At 36.9% G+C, this 19,863-nt stretch overlaps 1 protein-coding gene and 1 pseudogene across 6 annotated transcripts in view; both read left to right on the top strand.

The window, feature by feature from the left end:
- The window catches only part of LINGO2 (leucine rich repeat and Ig domain containing 2), a 1,108,249-nt gene that overhangs the window by 535,447 nt on the left and 552,939 nt on the right, over positions 1 to 19,863 (top strand). The gene's annotated exons all lie outside the window — the stretch shown is intronic.
- On the top strand, positions 248 to 931 carry LOC138920398 (BTB/POZ domain-containing adapter for CUL3-mediated RhoA degradation protein 3 pseudogene; annotated as a pseudogene).

Raw genomic sequence — 19,863 nt, 5'->3', positions numbered from 1 at the left:
TTATTCCCCATTCGCACAAAAACTCTAACCAATTTTTTTCCAATTTGATTAAAACATTTTCAAACACCTATTTAACAAGTCAACAAGGATTTTTACACAATACAAAACATTTAAAACACCAATTACCTAATTATTTAATACTATTGAACTCATTGATGGATGTGTTTTTGTGCAGTTTACGACAATACTGTAATGTAAATAAACAATCTAGGAATCGCTTAGGCAGGATACTCAACTGCCTTTCATGATGGAGCAGTCTCATTGCCCCAAGGTTCAGGACCTCATGGACGAGTACTAGGCAGGCAGACAAAACAAAGCTACTTATGAGCCTTGCTGCAAAGATTCTGTTGTCACCTCTTCCAAGGAAGAAGGAACTTATACCAACTTCAAATAAGCCAGCTGTGAAACTTCCATGTAAGAGAAGTAGCAACAACTATTCATATATGAATGTAGCTGACAACAATTTGTATCTGACAAAACTTAAGTGTTTGACAAGCTGTCCCTGAGCTTTAATGGAAGGGTCTTGTTCATAAAGGAAGTTACTAAGGACAAACTCTGCTCTGGATCCTTTTACGATCAGGGCTTCAAGATTGCTGGGTTTGTTTGATGTCTCCATCATCTTTACCACCGTGAAGAAACAGACGAAGGTAGAATGTCCTAAATCCTGGATTTATGAGGAGAGACTGAATATTTTGCTGAATGAAGTCTAGGATGGCCAGGAATTTAATTATGCGCTCCTGGAGGCTGTAGGTGGGACAGCCAAAGGCTCCACCATCTGGAAGAGGATGAGTACTGGAGTGTCTTGTATCTACATCTTGCACCTGGCCACCAGGCTAATCGCCACCACTGAACTGGCAAGAAAACCTGAGCTGTCCCCGTTACTGCTCAGCCTTTCGGCTGTGCTCCTGGCAGGCTCCTGGACACCTTCTATTTTCGGGTGAGTCTAGAAATCATCTTTTAAAATAAGCCAGGTTATTATTTTGCTATTTTGTTGGCATAGTGAGTTAGTTCTGTCTTTACCTGATGAATACATTCCCTTATTGAGGTCTAAGTCCATCTAAGTTCTCTTTTCCCAAGTGAGAACACTTGGAGCCAGGATATTTTGTTCTCAGAAGAAAAAGTATGAATGAGTATAAGCTGTACATAACAAATTTTGTTTGCAATACTTTTTGGTGATGTTTACCACCTATTTAGGCTCCATTTGGGGAATTTTCTTTGGAGTTAAGTGTGATAATTCCCAGAGGGGTTCTGAAGTTGTTGGTCATCATAGATGTCGATAAGCCACCTATCTGTTCATTCCTCACTAGAAGGTTGTTAAAAAATCCAAAATAGTTTTATAATTATCAAGTACAACAAACTAGGTTTGGAACCTGTGCTTCTGTGACTGTGCAATATCTCGTTGCTTTGGTAAAAGTCCTTCTACTATATGGTTTTGAATTTGGGCTTCTCGATAAATAGCTGCATCTCATACTGGTGATGATGGGTAACCAAAAGAGCTTTATACTTCTAAAATGCTGTTACTAGTGTTGCTTTTGATGCATAGCTTTGTGTAAGGTGCAAGCCATTTGTGGCCTTCATTAATTCTTGGTCTGATTCTTGCAGAGACCCCACAAGTCCAATTAGGAGTTTCGCTTTCACGATGACATTATGGGCACTAAGATGTAAGCTTTGAGTGACTGTTCAGTTCTGCTAATGGCTTCTTCCTGGACTCTTTGACTTTCTGATTGCTTTCCCAGTTAACAAAGTTCATCCCTGGAAATGCCTCTGAATTTGGGATTCTCACGCTGCTGTATCACAGATTTCTGTCCTTTTTCTTTAGCCTTTTTCTCCATTTAGCTGTACTTACCAAAGCCAATGGATGCTCTCTGCTTTGCTTAAAAACTAAATTTGTCCCTAGGCATGGCCTTCTATACCTCCAGGGAGTGCTATTCACAACAATACCAGAAAATCTTGTCTATCTTATTCAGCCTCTCTTCTGTAAATTCAACCCTATGTGTACATCAAACATCTTTGTCTCATATTTTCATATGTCAAAGGGTTCCCATCACTTGCTGATTGTAAAGGATTTACAGATGCCTTTGCATCATGCTAGTGTAGATGGTCATCTTTATCACTTTAAGGAATATGAAAGGGATATGTTGACTGTGGTGCACAAGTGACACACACTGAAGCCTGGCTAGTTTCCCAGGCAATTGGGTAGGACAGACATGCTCAGTCTCCTACTTCTTGGTCTTATCTGTCCTGGAAAGAACAGAATTTAATTGTTATGTTTGGAAGCTGTAATTATTGGGTGGTTGAGACAATATGTATGCATATAAAAGGTAATGGATGTATTTTATGTGTTCATCAAGGAAAATGATACAGTTTTATACCAAAGGCATCGATACCATGTATTCCTAAGAATAAATTCCTAAGGAACTAATTTTACAGCCTTGATGTTATCTATACTACAAAAATATAGTTGGAGTTCTTTGTTTATTATCCAGCACTAAAGCTTGCAATGAAAATTTAAAATAATCTATATAACAGTTAGAAGAAATGCACTGTTGCTCGCTCATGATTCTATTATAGAATGTATTCTAATAGGAATTGATTTTTCTTATCATATAACTAAGGGAAAAAGTCAATATTTATATTTCTTAAGAGCTATCCACGTAAAACACTGGCTTACGATTGGGCAAAAAGTGAAGCTTCATTGCATCTCACAGTTAAAAAATGGAATAACTTTTATAATCAGATCAAATATATTTAGCTAGTTTTCTTAAATAGACTAAGCCACTTGATTGTGCTCCCTGGGATACGGTGACCAAGACAATGACTTGGGTATTCTCTTTCACTGTGCGAAAACTACAGCCCAGTATTTTGATATAAACCTCTGTACCATTGATCAGGTATGAAAATAGAAATAGCAAAGTTAATTTTTCAACAATATGGCATTATAACATCTTTCCCTCTCAAGTATTTGCTATCTTTAGGACCTCTCCAAAAGTCATGGTAATACATTTAAAAGTATCATTAACCTTTCGGTTTCTTTGAGCTATGCATACAATGCAAAAATTTAATTTTAGTTTTATAGTTATTCACTGTGTGCAATGCAAGTGCATATGTGATGAAATGCAAACAAAAGATGTATAAATCCTCTTTTAAAAAAAAAAAAAGCCTCTGCTACCCCTTTATGGAAAAGTATCCCATTTTAGCTAATATCTTTATGTTTAGTAGACCAAATACCGGCAAATATCGTAGTTCACCATTGACTATTAGCTGGTTACAAGAATTTGTGCAAATACACCAGCACATGCAAATATGACACTACAACTCTATTTAAGGTTCCCCTACTGTGATCCTGCCTCCCTAGTTTCTACTTCAGTCTCTGGGCCCTTGAAGCATAGTCTATAGATGAGGTTATTGTGGTAAACTATATATCACCTGTTTTCATAAGATAAGTATTGTTGATTTCCTGAACAGAAATCCTGTTTGTTCTGTTTATCATAACCAACAAGAAAGTATGGAATGCCCACTATTGCTATTGAAGTGTGACAAGTGCTGCAAACACTATCAAGTGTAAGACTAGAGAGCAAAGACTATAGACTGAAACGGATTCTTCAAACCCTGAGAAATGAACTACATTTTAAAAATTAAAACAATGACCAGGCTAGAAAAAGTTTTCTTTGTGTCCAGACAAAAACATTCGCAGTGATAGGAGGAGAACATCACCTTAGTAAAGCAATTTATTTAGTAAAGCAATTCAGAAAAACATCCACAATATAGAGATGGGACGAATGAAAGATGGACACTAGGTTGAAAAGACTGAGCTCAATATATATACTATAGGAAAACTGCAAAGTGTGATATTCTGTATTTCTTACTCAAAATTGGCCCATCTCTTTAATACTGAGTGACATCCACTTAACTTCCCACAGTTATTCTCTACTTTTCTATATCATAGAGAGAGGATTTTCCTCACCTATTTAACCAATAAATATGGAGCCTGAGGCAGGCCAAGTGAGTCTTGGTAGATAACAGTGAAATATTGATTTCCTAGAACCAGTATTGACTATGGATGCTTATGAATATTCGTTCTGATCATAATGGGGTTCAGCAGATTTTCAGGGAATGATTCTGTGAATTTACCCATAGAATTACTTAATAAGCCCTCTTCAAATTAAACTATCCATTTTAAAGAAAATAACTGGTTCAGACATCATTTCAAATTTATAAACCACATCTCCAGCGCCATTTCACACATGAAAAATCAGTAATAGAATCATTTTGGGGATTATTATTTAATACAGATTTCAACTTGGATTCTTTTTTTGGATAGTTTTTGAAAATAGGGTATAAAACTAGATGGAGCGCTGATGGACTAGATAATCCCTGTTTCTTCCAAACCATGCTTTTCATATTGTGACCTCTCTTCCAAAGCCATTGAGGAAATTCATTACCTTAAACCTTGGTTAGTGTAATTACAGAGTTGTGAAATAGTACACCTCCTACACTATTCTTCTTTACTTTATCAACAAGTCCTTTCTTTATCAAAACCGAGAAAGTAGAACCATTACTGTAAAATAGCAGTTCCAAAATAACGCAAGCTTAAGCACAAATGAAAAGGGCGAGTAGTCATTCCCTTAGCGTGGATTGGCTGGGAAATATATTTGAAAGCAGTTTGACTTAGTGGAGGATTAAAGAAAGAAAGAATCTCTGAACCAAATGGGAAGATTTGAAGACAATGAAACAGGATTGACGATAAATAAAATCTAAGCTACATATTTTAGTGAATTATGTTAAATATGAGTAGGTTAATTATAAATAGCTCCTTACTTAGCAAGAGAACAGAAAATAAAAATGTGTTCTTATCTAGAGAGCACCTTAAATGTCTTTTCAATGTGTGTTTCTTTTCAATAAATCTGTGGTTTAGACTATGAAATTGATTTTGCTTTCTTAATACACACCCACAAACACTATTTCACTGCTAACTATAGATATCATTGTTGCAATCCTGTAACATTGGGATTTTTGTGCTTTCTAATTTGAAATATCCACCATATTGATTTCATTACCTGTTTTTTAACAGTGACGTTTTGGAGTTCATTGTTAACAGCAGCCATGCTAATTGACATTTAAACAGAATGTTTATGCTGATTCATTGTTGCCTAAAATTTAAACTTCTCCCTAGAAATTTGAAAGTTATGTTAGCTGCTGGTTAATTTCTTCATTTTATTACAAAAACATACAATGTTCATTGGGATTAAATGTGTCAGTTTTAGAAATTTGAGGTGTAGCAGCTGTGAAAACACGTTACAATGATAGAGCATTAGTTTTGGAATCGGAGAACTGGGTTTAAATTCTGACCCAACTACTTCCTGGTCATTGGATCTTGAGCTAGTGAATTTTAATTTTTGGTTAGAAGGTACACATTTCTTTGGGGTTTGACTTCTAAAAGAAGTTGTAAAGATTCAGGAGCATCTTGTGGAACCCGATAACAATAGTCAGACCTCTTATCAGGAAATGAAAAGGCACTAAAAATTTAGAAATACAGGCAACTACTGTGGTACATCTGTTCCATTCTTCTGTCTCTCTACAGACCAATTTGTTCTATTTTGTAAAACATATGGAGCGCAGAAGAGGACCACACAAAGGGAGTGAAAGGGGCAATTAACATTGTCATTATAACCTGGGAAGACATCAAAAAGTATCTACTACACATGACCAGCGTGTCCTCTTTTGCCAAATAACGACAATAAGACAGCTGTACGGCTGCAGTGGGAGTTAGCAGCAATATGTACAAAGCACTTCTGAGCCAGCACATAGTAGGTACATAATGAATAATAGCTTTACTATCTTTCTTATTCTTTGCTAGGAAATATAAAAGCATCTAATTATTGCGCAATCTGGCCTCAGAATTAGCTGAATTCTTGATCTTCTGAGGAAACCTCACTCTAATAGAAGAAAGAGAGATCATGTCTGAAGCAGAGATTATAATTAGTATTTGTTAATAACTATGGATACTCATCCCTCCAAACAAGTCAAACTCCACACAAGATAGCAAAGATGATAATGGGAGTGGAAGATCCAATTCTCACCTCAACAGAATGCAATTCTGTTAGATCACGAGGTGTGTTGTGGGTGGATGAGTGGTACAGGGCCAACAGCTAGGCCTGGGGCATTGAGAGAGGGCTATGGTGGATTCCTGCTTGTGTTTGAGATCCAGTATTCATGCAGGTCTCTGGAAAGAGTGCCCTTTTGGAGGAACAACTCATATTTTTCATTCTTATTCCACACATGTGTGAAGATTTGTTTTCTCCCGTGCTTCTACTGCCAGGATGGGTCTGTGACTCAGGCCTGTCTAAGAAAAACACTCATTCTCCTGGCCACAGGGATTGGGGCAGGAATGGACATGGGATCCAAGTGGAGCCAATAAGGCTCAGTGAGACTTTGCAGGGGCTGTCCTGAGAGAGGACCATGTTTTCAGCTACATTCAACCTGGGAAAATTTAGCTCTGAACTTGCTGACAGCCATCTTGCTACAACACAGGGCCTGAAAATGAACCCAGCACAGAAAACAGAGAGCGCCAAACTAGAGAGGATTTGAATCCTGATGACATTAATTGAGTCCCTGGATCAAGCCTGAGGTTCGAAGCCAGCCCTACCCCAGACTTTTCAATCACATGTGTCAATGTCTCCCTCATTTGTTTCAGTTAGATTTGCATTTTCTGTCAATTATATCCAAATGTTTCCTCACAATCCAACAGGGTTCTCCAGCCCTGGTTTTTTCTTTTGTGTGTCCCACTAAAGAGATGCTAACATTTCAATGTCTCAGTGTTCTTTGTAAAAGGAATAAACAATATCTACTTTTCAGAGTTTATAAAGATTAAATGGAATAATAAATGTAACCACATTAATTTGTTGCAAACACTCTTGTACAAAAATATAACATTACTTCATTTTGCTGAACTAAATGAAATTTAATCCTAAGCTTCATTTATTAGGGTGGGAAGATCCTAATATCTGTCACTAATGAAGGCTCTTCTCCATCTTTGGACACAATATCCAAAATACCTTAGAACCAGCCTCTGATGTTCAGTCCATTATAGCTGCCACCAGGATGCTCGTTGTCAAGGTTTTTATGGTCCATTAAAGGCAGTGTCACTACAGCCTCTGTACCAAGTGTGGATACCAGTATCTTTTGCTGCTGCTTTCAAGAAAATGGTATTGGATATTGAAATCTTCAGACATCAAATGAACTCTAACAAGCAGGAGTCTTGCTGCCTTCGAGGAGAATTCCACACAGCACCCAGCTGCTATGGAATTTTTCACCACATCCCTTTTTCAAATCCCTGCTAAATTTCTCAACCCACTGCTACCCTTGGGCATTTCCACCCACCTTTTAATCCAGCAGTTTTTTTGGACTCTGCCTGTCATGGAGAAGAAGAAAGGTAAAGGATCTGCTTTATCACAGCCACTCCACCCTAGGCACAGAGTGTCCTACAGTCGGGTAGCCAAGGTCACACCACAGTCACACACCTGTACCACTCACACCAAGCTCTCTGTACCCTCTCTGAGGCTGAGAGAGGAAGGGAAGATTAATAACCTTGAAAGAGGCCATTAAGCAAGAGACACTTTCCTCTTGGACCAGGAGAGTGGAGAGGAGTGTGGCAGCCTGCCTCCCTGCTCTCCTATCCACAGGTCTTGGAGCTCCAGAACCTGCTGGACTGTCACAGAATTTCAATAAGGCTGAGCTAAGTGGCGGGTAGCAGGACATCAGGAATCTGGGGGCAGGTGGCAGCTATTCCTTACCAACAGATTTGGAGTCACAGTTTTCTCCTCCAACAGTGGCCCAGCCATCTTCAAAATTCTAGTTCCAAAATGTGTGAAATATGAAGCTGCCTGACTCTTCCCCTCTGAAAGCTGAGTGAAGGATTTCTAGCTGTATGAAGTCTTGGTAATTCCATCTCCCTACAACTGTATAAAGTTCAAGGTAGTGAAGGAACAGGTTAAAGTTAGACTCAGCTAGGTCCTGGGCTGCAGTCTCTATTGTTTGTTTCTTTTCTCACTTTGAAAAGTCCCCAAATGGCTTATGGTATTTTATGTAGTCTTTCTTAAGACAATATTATGAAAAAATATTTAAAAAATAGGGCATTTGAGCAAGACCAGTGAGCCTGGGATGGGAGTGGATGTGCATGGTTACTGCCAACCATCCTCCATGCCCAAACACGGCACAGAGACAGCACTCAGCTATTAGGACAAATATGTTTAGGAAGAATAAATACCCTTGGTTATGAGAAACAGAAAATATTGAGAAATATGAGAATATTACTCAGCACGGCAGTGAACCATATTTACAAAGTCATAATAATGCAAATAGTAAATATTGATTAAAATTATGATATAATCATTTTAAAAAGACGGTTGCATGAAAATGGGGGTGGTTGTGAAAACCAAATTCTCATCATCTATATTAAGAGGTCAAATTAAAAGTCTAAAATTAATAAACTAAGAAAATTGATGTCAACACATTATTTAAAAATAAGGAGACCAATAATTAATGAAATAGTTAGGTAAAGTGGTCGTCTTTAGGGGGCAGGGCACATGGGAGAAGAATGCGTGGATAAGAGACTGCTCATTTTTCTTATAAGACTAATAGAACTTATTTGACTCCTAAAAGAATGTTCGTGTCTTAATATTAAAATCAATTTTAAAATTACAAGAAACCTCCAAAAGTATTTCAAAGAGATTGAGTTTTAAAATTTGCAAGTAAGCTTGATTCAAAGTCTATTTTTAAAAAAGGATTTTACAAAATGTCCATTGTTACGTTTTAACAAGAACAGAGATTCTACAGTGCAATTCCTTCCCCACCACAACACACCTAAATACTGGATGAGTTGGAGCCAGTATACTTTGAAATGCATTACTGAACTCACAAGAATGTAAAGGAAATCCTCCTTGAATTATAACAACAACAAAACCCCTCACAAAACACAAACAAAAACAAAGTAAAAGTGGAAAAGTTCACTCAGAAGCCAAGGCTGCCCTGGAAGTGTGCCTGACCCAGAAACTTCAAGCTTCACTGTTTATCAGCCCCACTGTGGAATAGGATTTGACAAGTGTGCGAACTGAAGCTGAGACCCCCTTCCCCCCACACACATTAAGTCAGGTACTCAAAAATGACAATCTTCAAGTGAAAGGAGGAATTCAAGTGAACCAACAAAAAAAGCACTCCATCTCTGTTGGAACTTGATGGGAAAAATTAATATTTTTAATTTGTATAATCTTCCCTAATATAATATCCATTGCCCTCCTCTCATTGAGTTCTGGGATTTGAATTATACCATATTCTCAGTCTATGAAATCGCAATCCAAGAAACAACATTAAACTATTTCCAGGCTGATCATGCTCTTTAGCTAGGGTTGCCAGATTTAGCAAGTAGAATACAGGATACTCAGTTAAATTACAATTATTTCTAATTGCCTATGGATATATACATAGCGATAAAATAATGTGTGGTACATACTTATGCTAAAAACACAATTTGTTGTTTATCTGAGATAAATTATAACCCATCGAAATTACATGCCTTTTTTCTTAATTATATTTCCGTGAGATTTGATTCTCCTTAACAGTTCCATGTTTTGCCGATATTGCTTATAAAATTTCTTGCTCTTACAATCCATGCTCTGTTTATATTGTAACATGGCTCTACAGTGGTCACACTCAACTTAGTTACTTTGTCCATAGAACGTTCATTAATGGGGAAACATGCTCAGCATCAGGATTAGGAGCCAGTATACTGAACATATATTGGCATAAAGTTAACAACTCTGAGAACTGTTCTTCACATTTGATTTTTTGAAGCATGTAATACTGTCTTTATGTCATAACTTTCCTTCCTATATTTCAGTATTCCTCTGTATCTTGTCATCAATAGCTTTTAATAATGTTGTCCACTAGCAAAAAAAATAGCATTGTCTTGAGTTTTTATTTCCTTTCTCTTCAGCACTGCAAAGGGTGATTCTGCATGTTCTCAGGCTGGTAATTATTTAATAATATGCACGTAAAAAATTGAATTCTTCAGGGGATGAAATCTATTCCAAAAAAGATGTCATGGCAACAACTATAATAATTATTTCACATTGGGATTTCTTTTCCCGTTCATTGAATAATAGTGTCCATTTTAATAACAGCCTTGACATGTAAAGGGATAACTTTTTTGTCAATTCTTTCTTTAACACATTCACCCAGGTTTTTTAAGCAATAGAGTACTTCAGTAACACTGATTTTCTTTCAATTTGCTAAAGAGATATTGAGAACTGAACAAGAAATAAGTAGGCTTCACTCAATGGATTATTAAAAATGTTAACAAGACCTTGGGGGCCTTGTCTTCAGAAATAAAGTATGATTTCAGTGCTTCAAATAAAGTGAGATGGTCTCAACTGCATTTGTTAAAGGGAGCCAACAGATTTTCAACTGTGAGAATTGAAGAATACTGAATGTAAACAAAACCACTAAAATTCTTTACTCAGTTTGAACAGTATAAGTGATGAAAGAGGAGAACAGTTTCATCACAATTAGTTCAATGTCAATAAAAAGGACATTATCTATTACTTCAGCAGTATAATGCAGACCATGGCCAGAACAGCCAACACTTTCCATAAAATCATTCATATTTTGCTTCAACTTTGCATAAACATTGTTTGCACGTTTATAAACATCCACTAAAATTTGTATTTGATTACATCCACCAAAAGGAGTACATTTTTTTGTAATTAACTCCTAATTCAATAAATGAGCCTCTGCGCAAAATTGGCCAGTGTTTCTGAAGTCCTATCTCCTTTTGCAGGAGGAAAATGTTGTATCTGTGGCTATACCACAAAAGGTGAGGCATTTAGATCTTTGATAATCTCTGTATCGTAAAGGGAGCTATTGCATTTTTGTTTTTGCAGTAGATTTCATTTTGACACTTGAAAATTTGCTTGCAATTTTGGAATTAGAAAATGCTCCTGGTAGAAGTATATTCAGTCATTTGAACTGTAAAACTGATGATGTACATAGTGGATGGCCATTACAACTTCTGCTGTGATTATTTTATCTTCTGAATTTTGTTATTAACCACTTTTCTTTGGTACTAATGGAGAAAATCATACATCTCTTATGCTTAGCTATATTATATGCTGGCTTACATCTGACTTTCCATCATTTTTGATATTGACTGAACAATTATATTCTGAACAAACAACTTCAAAAGCACTTTTTCTCATTTAGTAATTGTCCACTGTTCAAAAAAGTCATCAAAAAATGTGTATTTGAGTTTTGGCAAGGTTTGTATTGTGTTCATATATACAAAAATAAAAATTAGATAATATCAACCACTGCAATAATTGAAAAGATAGAATATGATGGTCTCATGTCAAAGTGTCAGGTGTCTGTCTCTCACAAGTCCAATTCAAAGCTGAACATAAACACGAGCGAACCATTGAAAAGGGTTGTGAACTAATAATTGAATTGACAGCTTGTACAGACTTCTCATTGACAGCAAAGAAGAGCTGTATTTGTAAGGCACAGTCTCCTCTACTGGAGCCAGACTGATTTTACATAAAGATTTTGGAAGCCTGGTGGTTAAGGGTTGGTGGACTTTCAGAAGCTAGAATGTTTAGGGATTGGTGGACTTTAACTGTATTAGTGTGGTTACTGGAGTAAAGCTCCTATTGATGGCTGACTTTCAGAGGCATGACCACTGGAATGAAGCTGTCATGATTGGCTGAGTTTCACAGCATGTGACCTGATCAGAAATGCAATCCTTGGTCAACACACACATACAGACACACACACATGCACACAGAATATTCCCTCACTGTAAGAAACTTCTAGAATATATCTATTAGATGGATGCGTTCCAGGTGGCAAAGCAAGTAACGTTTATTTAAAAAACTTATCGGCAAATGGCAGCTGCTCAAGTTTCCTCCTTCTTCTTGCTGCCTTGCCAGTTACTTGGCATCACCTATAACACCTCCTTTATCCCGTTTTTAAAAACAGAGGAGCTATGCTGCTGCCTTTTCTCTCTCCCCATCCAGCCACTGAATTGATTTAGTCATCTATTTAGAGTGTGTAGGGGCAGCAGGAATCTATTTTGTTTGAGGGGAAAAGCATGTTTACTTTATCAAAGGTTAAAATGTTACTCCAGGACAATCCTTACACACTGCTACTGAGTGAAAAGTACCAGTATTTGGAGTGTCAAAGTGAGTCATGGCTCAGTTTGCTTTTTGAAATCCCAAATCGTGTTCCTTTCTTGCCGCCCAGACCTTACTGAATGCTGATCATCAAAATATAATAAAGATATCTTTCCTTGCATCCTCAGATAAAAGACTGAATGCCAAAGTGGTGGGAATTCTTGACCTTAAGCATGCTGTGCACCTCAGTGGACTTAGCAGATGGTATAACCATACAACATTCTATTTCTTCAGTTAATGTGTCATTTTTTTCCCATGGTAGCAGCAATTTTTATACCAAACATAGCAAGTGGCCAAGAGCTAAAACAGACTTACCAGCAGGATCCTCCTATAGAGATCTCTGATTTGTTGGATATCTATTCTGCGTGTGTGTGTATGTGTGTGTGTGTGGGTGTGTGTGTGTGTGTGTGGGTGGGTGGGTGGGTGGCGGGAGTAGGGGTTGCAGTTGTCAGTGGCAATTGGTGTAAGAGAATTGCATACATTTAAAAAAATTTATTGCTGAAATTGTAACTTCTAAGGCTTTGCTAATGTTGTATTGAGGCCTAATTTCATGGCTTTTTGTTTGTGCTATTTCAAGGATAATTATAAAGAGAGTGGCCATTTCCCACAGATGTAACACCAAAATAATGGACAGAAGTTTTGGATTTAACCCCTCACTGTCCTAACATATTTTGAAGAATTGAATTCTGTACTGGTACTCAACGTTCCATCCACCCCCAAACCCCTCTCCTTAATTACTAGGTTTATAAAAACAAAGAAACAAAGTTTGATGAATGATTCTGTTTCTTGTGGCTCAAAGCCATACTCACATTCTGTACTGCTGCTTTTGTTATGGCAATTAAGCCATGGATCTTTCCATGTTCATCTGTCTTATGAAAGCCAAGATCAGCTATACAACCCCAGGTGAATCTGAATAGTGTTGACAGCCTGCTCAGCTCCACAGAAGTGACTTGTGGGTGATGTATGATCACATTTATAAGGTGCTTCCCTCTCCAGCTTAGAAGGCCAAGTGATATCTTGATAGGAGATGCTTGGTATTTCTTGTCTCTCTCTTGAGGTACCAATCTCCTTTTCTCCCCTAAACCAGTACACCATTATTTATGGAAAAAACGTATTAGGGAATCCAATACCGATCAGCAAAATCTGATTGAAATGGGCCTAGAAGATAGTCAACAATGAAGAACTAGGCCACTAATGTTCTTGATATACATTACCTCTCACTTCAGTGTTTTTGTGATTTCTTCATTCATTAAAATATATTAACCCAGTGACTTGGGCAAGATCATAATATTTTGTGCAAAAGAACACAATTGTTAAAAATCTCCAGACTCTTTCCAAACTTTGTTTCCCACCCTACTTCCCTTACTACCTAAACATGACTTGTAGATGTTATTTATTATTCATTCTTACAAGTTTTCTTTCATAGGTTCACAGCTTAGTATGGTAAGAACCAGTGGCAAAGTGTTGTTTTGTCAGTGATGAATGGCCATTATGGTTCCATAAATACTAATGGAAAATGAGTGTAGTTTTACATCATTACTCTTCCCTCAGAAATGCATCTTCTTAAACCACTCCAGTGAAATACATATTTTTCTCAGGGACTATGGGAGTAGGACCAATGATGAAAGCATCAGGGGGAGGCCTGGAATCAGGAAAGATAAACCTCACAATAGATGATGCTAATTCTCACCTTGTCCAGGCCCTTGACCTAATGCCTAATGGGACACATCTATAAAGGCTGGATAGTCAAGTTGAAGCCCCTACATACTGTGGAGCTGTTGATACCCTATGGAAACAAATAGGAGCTTTTATTATTTAAACATTGATTTACTAATAAATGAGTCTTAATAAAATAAATCCCACTAACTTCATTTTCTTAAATTCATTCTTCCTACTGCACATTTATGGGATGTCATTCTCAGATGGCATTATTTAAATGCAGTACGGTAGCTAGGAGGCAAACAATCCCTTAATCTCCAAGCCATACTGGAGATCTTAGCTTAACCTATTATACTCACTTTTTAAAAGTAGGCTATATCTGCATTTAAACAAACTGAATTTGTACATATTTTCCCTAAAATAGCATGTTGACCTTCAGGGAGGACTGGCAAGTCACAGTTAAGGTTGGACTGAGGAAAGTTAATTAGCATTCACCAAGAAAGCTAAGGAAGACAAAGATTGATCTTTGTACTTAGAGCAGAGTAGTTGGTTTTAACAGAATTTATAACTATAATGTCCGATAACAGAAGGACATTCTTCTATTTTAAGTGAAAATTGTTTCTTTTTCAGTAGGAACATGTACTTGTATGAAAGCAAGGAAATTGTTTTTCCTAGTCACCAACACTGCCATGTTATGAATTGGGCTTTGTAAGGAAAGTCTTATTTTGATCAGTAATTATATAGTACAAAATAAACAGAAACAGAAAGTATAAAAGTTTCCATAGTACCGTTAAGTGTGTTTAACCTCTAACGATAAACCACTCTACAGTGTCAAACACTGAAATTAAAGACTCATCTACAGGCAATGATTTGTTGGATAAATTTAATCCAATTCTTAAGCCAGGCTACAGAATGGATGAAAGCTGCTGAAATAGTCAAGCAAGCAGGTTCTGAATTAGCTACCACCGTCCCCCTCCTACCCTGTGCACCAACCCACAGCCATTTTAGAATTAGTCTCCATGCTTTTGACACATTTCTTTTAGGATGTGGTTGAAAACTCTTAATAACCTGGAAGCAAAGTGGTCTCAGTAATGTGTAAATTACCTTTCTAAGCCCCATCTCTCATCATTACTTTCCATTAATGTCTCATCCCAGCCACATCCAAGTTTTTACCCTCTCCTGAATGTAGGGCAGATCCTAAGGTTCCTTCTTGCTCCTTGCCTCCTATTTCCACTGCCAGGAATTTCTTTCCTTCTTTTTACCGGAAGAAAGCTTTTGTTTATTTCATAGGCTGTCACCTTCTCTGTGAAGCCTTAATCAGGTTCTCCATTCAAAATTAGCTGCCATTTTCTTTGTGTTCTCATAGCAGCTGGGCAAAAATCTGTTCACAGGTTTGACTCCCAAAATAGGCAATGAGTTCCTCAGAAGGGAAATGTGATCATCGTCTCCATATTGCCTTGTGTTGTTTGGCCTTTATTGTTGTATTTCACTTTGAGGAATGAATGAATATTGCACCTATTTTAACTTGTTTTCTAAATGATGCTCTTCATGTGTAAGATTTAATCGTGAAAATATTTTACAGCAGTCCAAAAATATTGGAAAAAGTCTTGGAACCCAACTCCTTATCATGACTCTGCTACATTGGGTGATCCTGAAATGTCATTTTAAAAGGCTTCATGCCTAATTTTCCTTTTTTTCAGCTTTATTGAGGTATGATTAACATATAGCTGTGTAAGTTTAAGTTATACAATGTGATGAGTTGATACACGTATATATTGTGAAAAAATATTACCAAAAGAAGGTTAGTTTACATGTCTATCACTTTACGTAGTTACCATTTTTTTTTGCACGTGTGGTGAGGATGAGATGCCCAAGATGGTTGCCTTGTGTCCCTCAAATTCAGTAGAGATGGAGCTGGCATTTGAATTCAAGTGTAATGACTTCAGAGCTATTTCAGACCTTTCTTAGGGAATGTTTTGAGAATTCATGTTACCATCTCCTAAAATTTCAGTATCTGTCCATGTAGGGTTATAGCCGATAGTCTAGAATATTCACCTGAATATAAAAAAAGTTATGGATAAAAGATTGGATTGTCTTCATGTGCTCTCCTAAGAATGTGTACTTTCATCCAGTTTTCCACTGCACTCTCAGCTTTGGCTTCGTTTCTTCAATAATCGGGAATTGAAAACCGCAAGTAGCAGTTACTGTTGAACACAGAACAACATCAAAGCCATAGTCAACATTAGATCTGAGACTGCAAGTAGCAGTGACTCTCTTAGAAGATGTAAGGGCACACTCTAACTATAGCTTTCAATGTTTGGAAACAAAAGACTGAAGTGCCAGCCTGGTGGTGTAGTGGTTGGGTTGGTGTGCTCTACTTTGGCGGCCCAGAATTCGTGGGTTTGGACCATGGCATTGACCTATACATGGCTTGTCAAGTCGTGCTGTGGTTGCATCCCATATGCAAAGTGAAGGAAGACTGGAATAGATTTTGACTCAGGAACAATCTTCCTCACCAAAAAAAGAAAAAAAAAAAAAAGGAAAGAAATAAAAGACTGAAATTTAAAGTGGTTTCTAGCAGTTTGGGTAAGTCACAAATTCCATTTAGAATCTGATGAAAACTATGTACCTTTTCTTAGACCTAAAGTTGTTATTGGAATTCAATTATTATACACGTTAAATTTATCCTATAATTGCTGGGGGTAGGTCTATCCCTCCAAGTGCACCCATAGTGAGGCTCAGCCCTCCTTCTCTGTCTCTTTTTCACACACACACACTCTCACTGACTCACAAGCACACATTCATTTTGTGACAATATTCAGGCCTGGAAGTCTGCAGTGAAAGCTACATTGCATTCTGTCTGTCTGTGATTTTTATATAAAGATCAGATTTTCATTAAGTATCTATCAGTAAATCAGGGTGGTATCAGCTTGTAAAGACAACCATTTTAATTTTTGTATCAATAGTGATTTTAAGAAATTAACAATTTTGGACAAATAGAGGACCACTTCTAAATTGAATCTTAATCTTTTATTCTTCTATATCATATGTTTCTTGTTTTGTTCTGTTCATGAAAAATTATTTATTGTCGATGCAATATTTTAACATCAAAAAGTGGATATCTGTAAAGATTTGCAGTCTATTCTTTATTTCCTATTTAACTTGTCAAGTAAGCACTTCATCTGTTTTCTGGTTCCCAGAATATGGGTAGAAATTGCTTTTTATTCTTGAGAACAACAAATAGTAAAATATCCAAAACTATACCTCTGCTATGATAGTTCCTAGCTGTAAAACTAGCTCATAAATCATTCTAACTGCTAGCAGAAAATGGTAATGTGACAAAAAGTTTCAAATGCTTAAGGCCTATGACGTTTTACACTATAGTGTTCGGGGGGCTAGATAGACATGTTCCTGCAGTACATTTTGATGTGAATATTAGCAAATTCTTGTGAAATTTAGAAAATTTTATTTCATTAGAAAACTTAATGGTGAGAGTTTGGAGTACATTTGAGTCAAACTTTGAGGTAGCACAGCTCCACTGTAAGGTTCCCTTAGTGGACTTCCAGAGACTTGGTGTGAGGATGCTCTTTCTTCATTTTAATGGAAAGGTGCCAAGATGAGGTGGAATTGGTGTACACGTGTAAGGAATTTCATTTGGTGCATAAAAAATAGCAAAGCTAAAGGAAATTCCATATATAAATCAATAATCTGGATTTTTTTCGGAGTTGCCTTAATTTTGCTAAGCTTAATTAAGATTATTCAGTTTACTGTGTCATTGTTCTTTCACTGGAAACAATCCATTCAGTTACTTCTTAGGAACAGGAAAATACATTTCTTCAACTATTTTACCAGCAAATATTGAAAAATTTGCTGTGGAATACACTTTCAGGATATGAAAGCTGTGGAATATGCAGAATAAGATTAAATACAATGGCTCTGTCTTGAATCAAGGCCAAGGGGATTTAGTTACTTAGTAAAATGGCATCTTTATCAAGTAATCTTACTTTCAAGGACATCTCAAATCATGAACTCCAAAGGGCGGTGTTATATTGAGTGTCTAGTGTTCTTTGAATAAAGGTAATGTATTTATCTTGTGAAGATTACCAGAATTCAATTATTGCACTAGTTATTCAGATATGAGTCTAAGGTATGCAGAGCCATTCTCAGGAAGCTGCTGGACTGAAGTTGCTATCAGAGAGCCCTTCAGTGAGAGTGATGAATCACCGGACATTTTGCTGTTCAAGAACACTGGCAGAAAGATGTCACCATCCTACCTCAAAGCCTTCAATTTTTAGTTTGCCTGGCTGCAAGTCAGCTGATAGATAATTATAAGTGATCACCTGTTGCTTTGTGACTTAGGACAAGGCACAGACCATGAAGAGCAGCATTGTGGTTATGCTTCACAGATCAGCTAGTAGTAGGCTTAAAAAATTAATGGCAGATTATATGACCCTGCCTTTGATGGCTTTTGACTATGGAAGAGTAACTTTGTACATACAGGTTGTATCTAGGTACAATAAAGGACACAAGAAATCTTCATGCCTCAATATATTGTCCTTAAATTTGACCCATTATAAATCAGTTCCTTTTGATAAAATATATATTGTCCTAAGAGGTATAATCCAAGGATAGTGGCAAGTCACATGAGTTAATATAAGATATGACTTAAGTAGATGCTTTCCTCATAGAATTAGGAGCTCTGATGAGGGAAGAGAGAGCACTGACGATCATAAGTCTGGAGAGAAAGAATCAAGGAATATGAGTGCTGAAGGAGAGACCTACGTGCTAAGAATGGAGTTTGCCCAGGTTGACAGCATGATGCAGGGTCAGTCTGTCGTCCACAGTCTTTCTATAATTTTCAAGTCACATGTGAGGACCACTGTGCTTATAGCAATCCCTCATGCCAAACCCTAACCCCATAAACTATCTTGTAGTTCACTGCACAAAGCAACATTTAAAGATAAAATGTGAACTGAGAGCAGATTAGCTGAGCATGGCCAGTTATGCTGACCTGTCCCTCTGTGAATAACGTCTAATTTTCTGATCTTTGATGTTAGGGACATTGTCCTGATTATGGCTGTGTTCTCAACACATAGAACAGTGTCACCTAATGAGTTAGAAACATATCATGAATGATGAGACAAATCCATAATAAATAAAATAATGGTATGGTCTGATCTCTACTTATGCAAAGTACTAATCTATATGGAGTAAATTATGGAAAGCCATACGTGATGGGTGGGTTTAAATCTTGAATCCGTCACTTCTCTGGTTGCGTGCATTTACACAAGTTATTTAACCTCTCTGAGCCTCAGTTTCTTAGTCTATATAATGGGACTGGTGCTCATTCCTATTTTACAGGATTGTTTTATGAATCAGAAATTCTGTGTGTAAAGCATCTGGTGTAAAAAGACTCTCAACATGTGGTAGTGGTTATTATTCGGTGTGTTTATAAAGTGCTTTCTCATTAGCTAATCTCTGTATGAGGTGTGTTTTGCTCTGTATGAGCAGCCAACCCAGGGTATGGAAGACAAGTAATTGAAACCATATATGTTACTAAATTTGCAACCTCTTCATTCTAGAAGAGAGAGCCTCTGAAGGAGTTCTTTTATTTTCTGTCAGCCGTTGTTAGGGAAATAACTATTCTTGTGAATTTACAAAGTTTTTTAAACATGTTTCATTCTCTCATCCCTCCCCCAAGAGGAAAATATTCTAAGACGTAAGCAGTCATGAGCACATTTTTTTGTGATACCTTGGATTTATACAGCTTCTTTCTTCCAAGTTGCTCAGATGACTTCACCTATCTCACCTCATTTATTTCTCTAATGTTCTTCTAACATTCTAGTACATGCTGGATTATCTTGATTTATCAGTTTAATCCACTCGATTCTGGAATTTTTTCCATTAAATCTATCATTTTGAATTTTTAAATTTTTCTTATTCTCTTTTTCAACTGAATGTCGCTAGACCTTTTTCTTCAGCT

This window comes from Equus caballus, chromosome 23, assembly GCF_041296265.1.
Source record: "Equus caballus isolate H_3958 breed thoroughbred chromosome 23, TB-T2T, whole genome shotgun sequence".
Taxonomy (NCBI): domain Eukaryota; kingdom Metazoa; phylum Chordata; class Mammalia; order Perissodactyla; family Equidae; genus Equus; species Equus caballus.
This window is presented reverse-complemented; position numbering and strand designations above follow the sequence as displayed.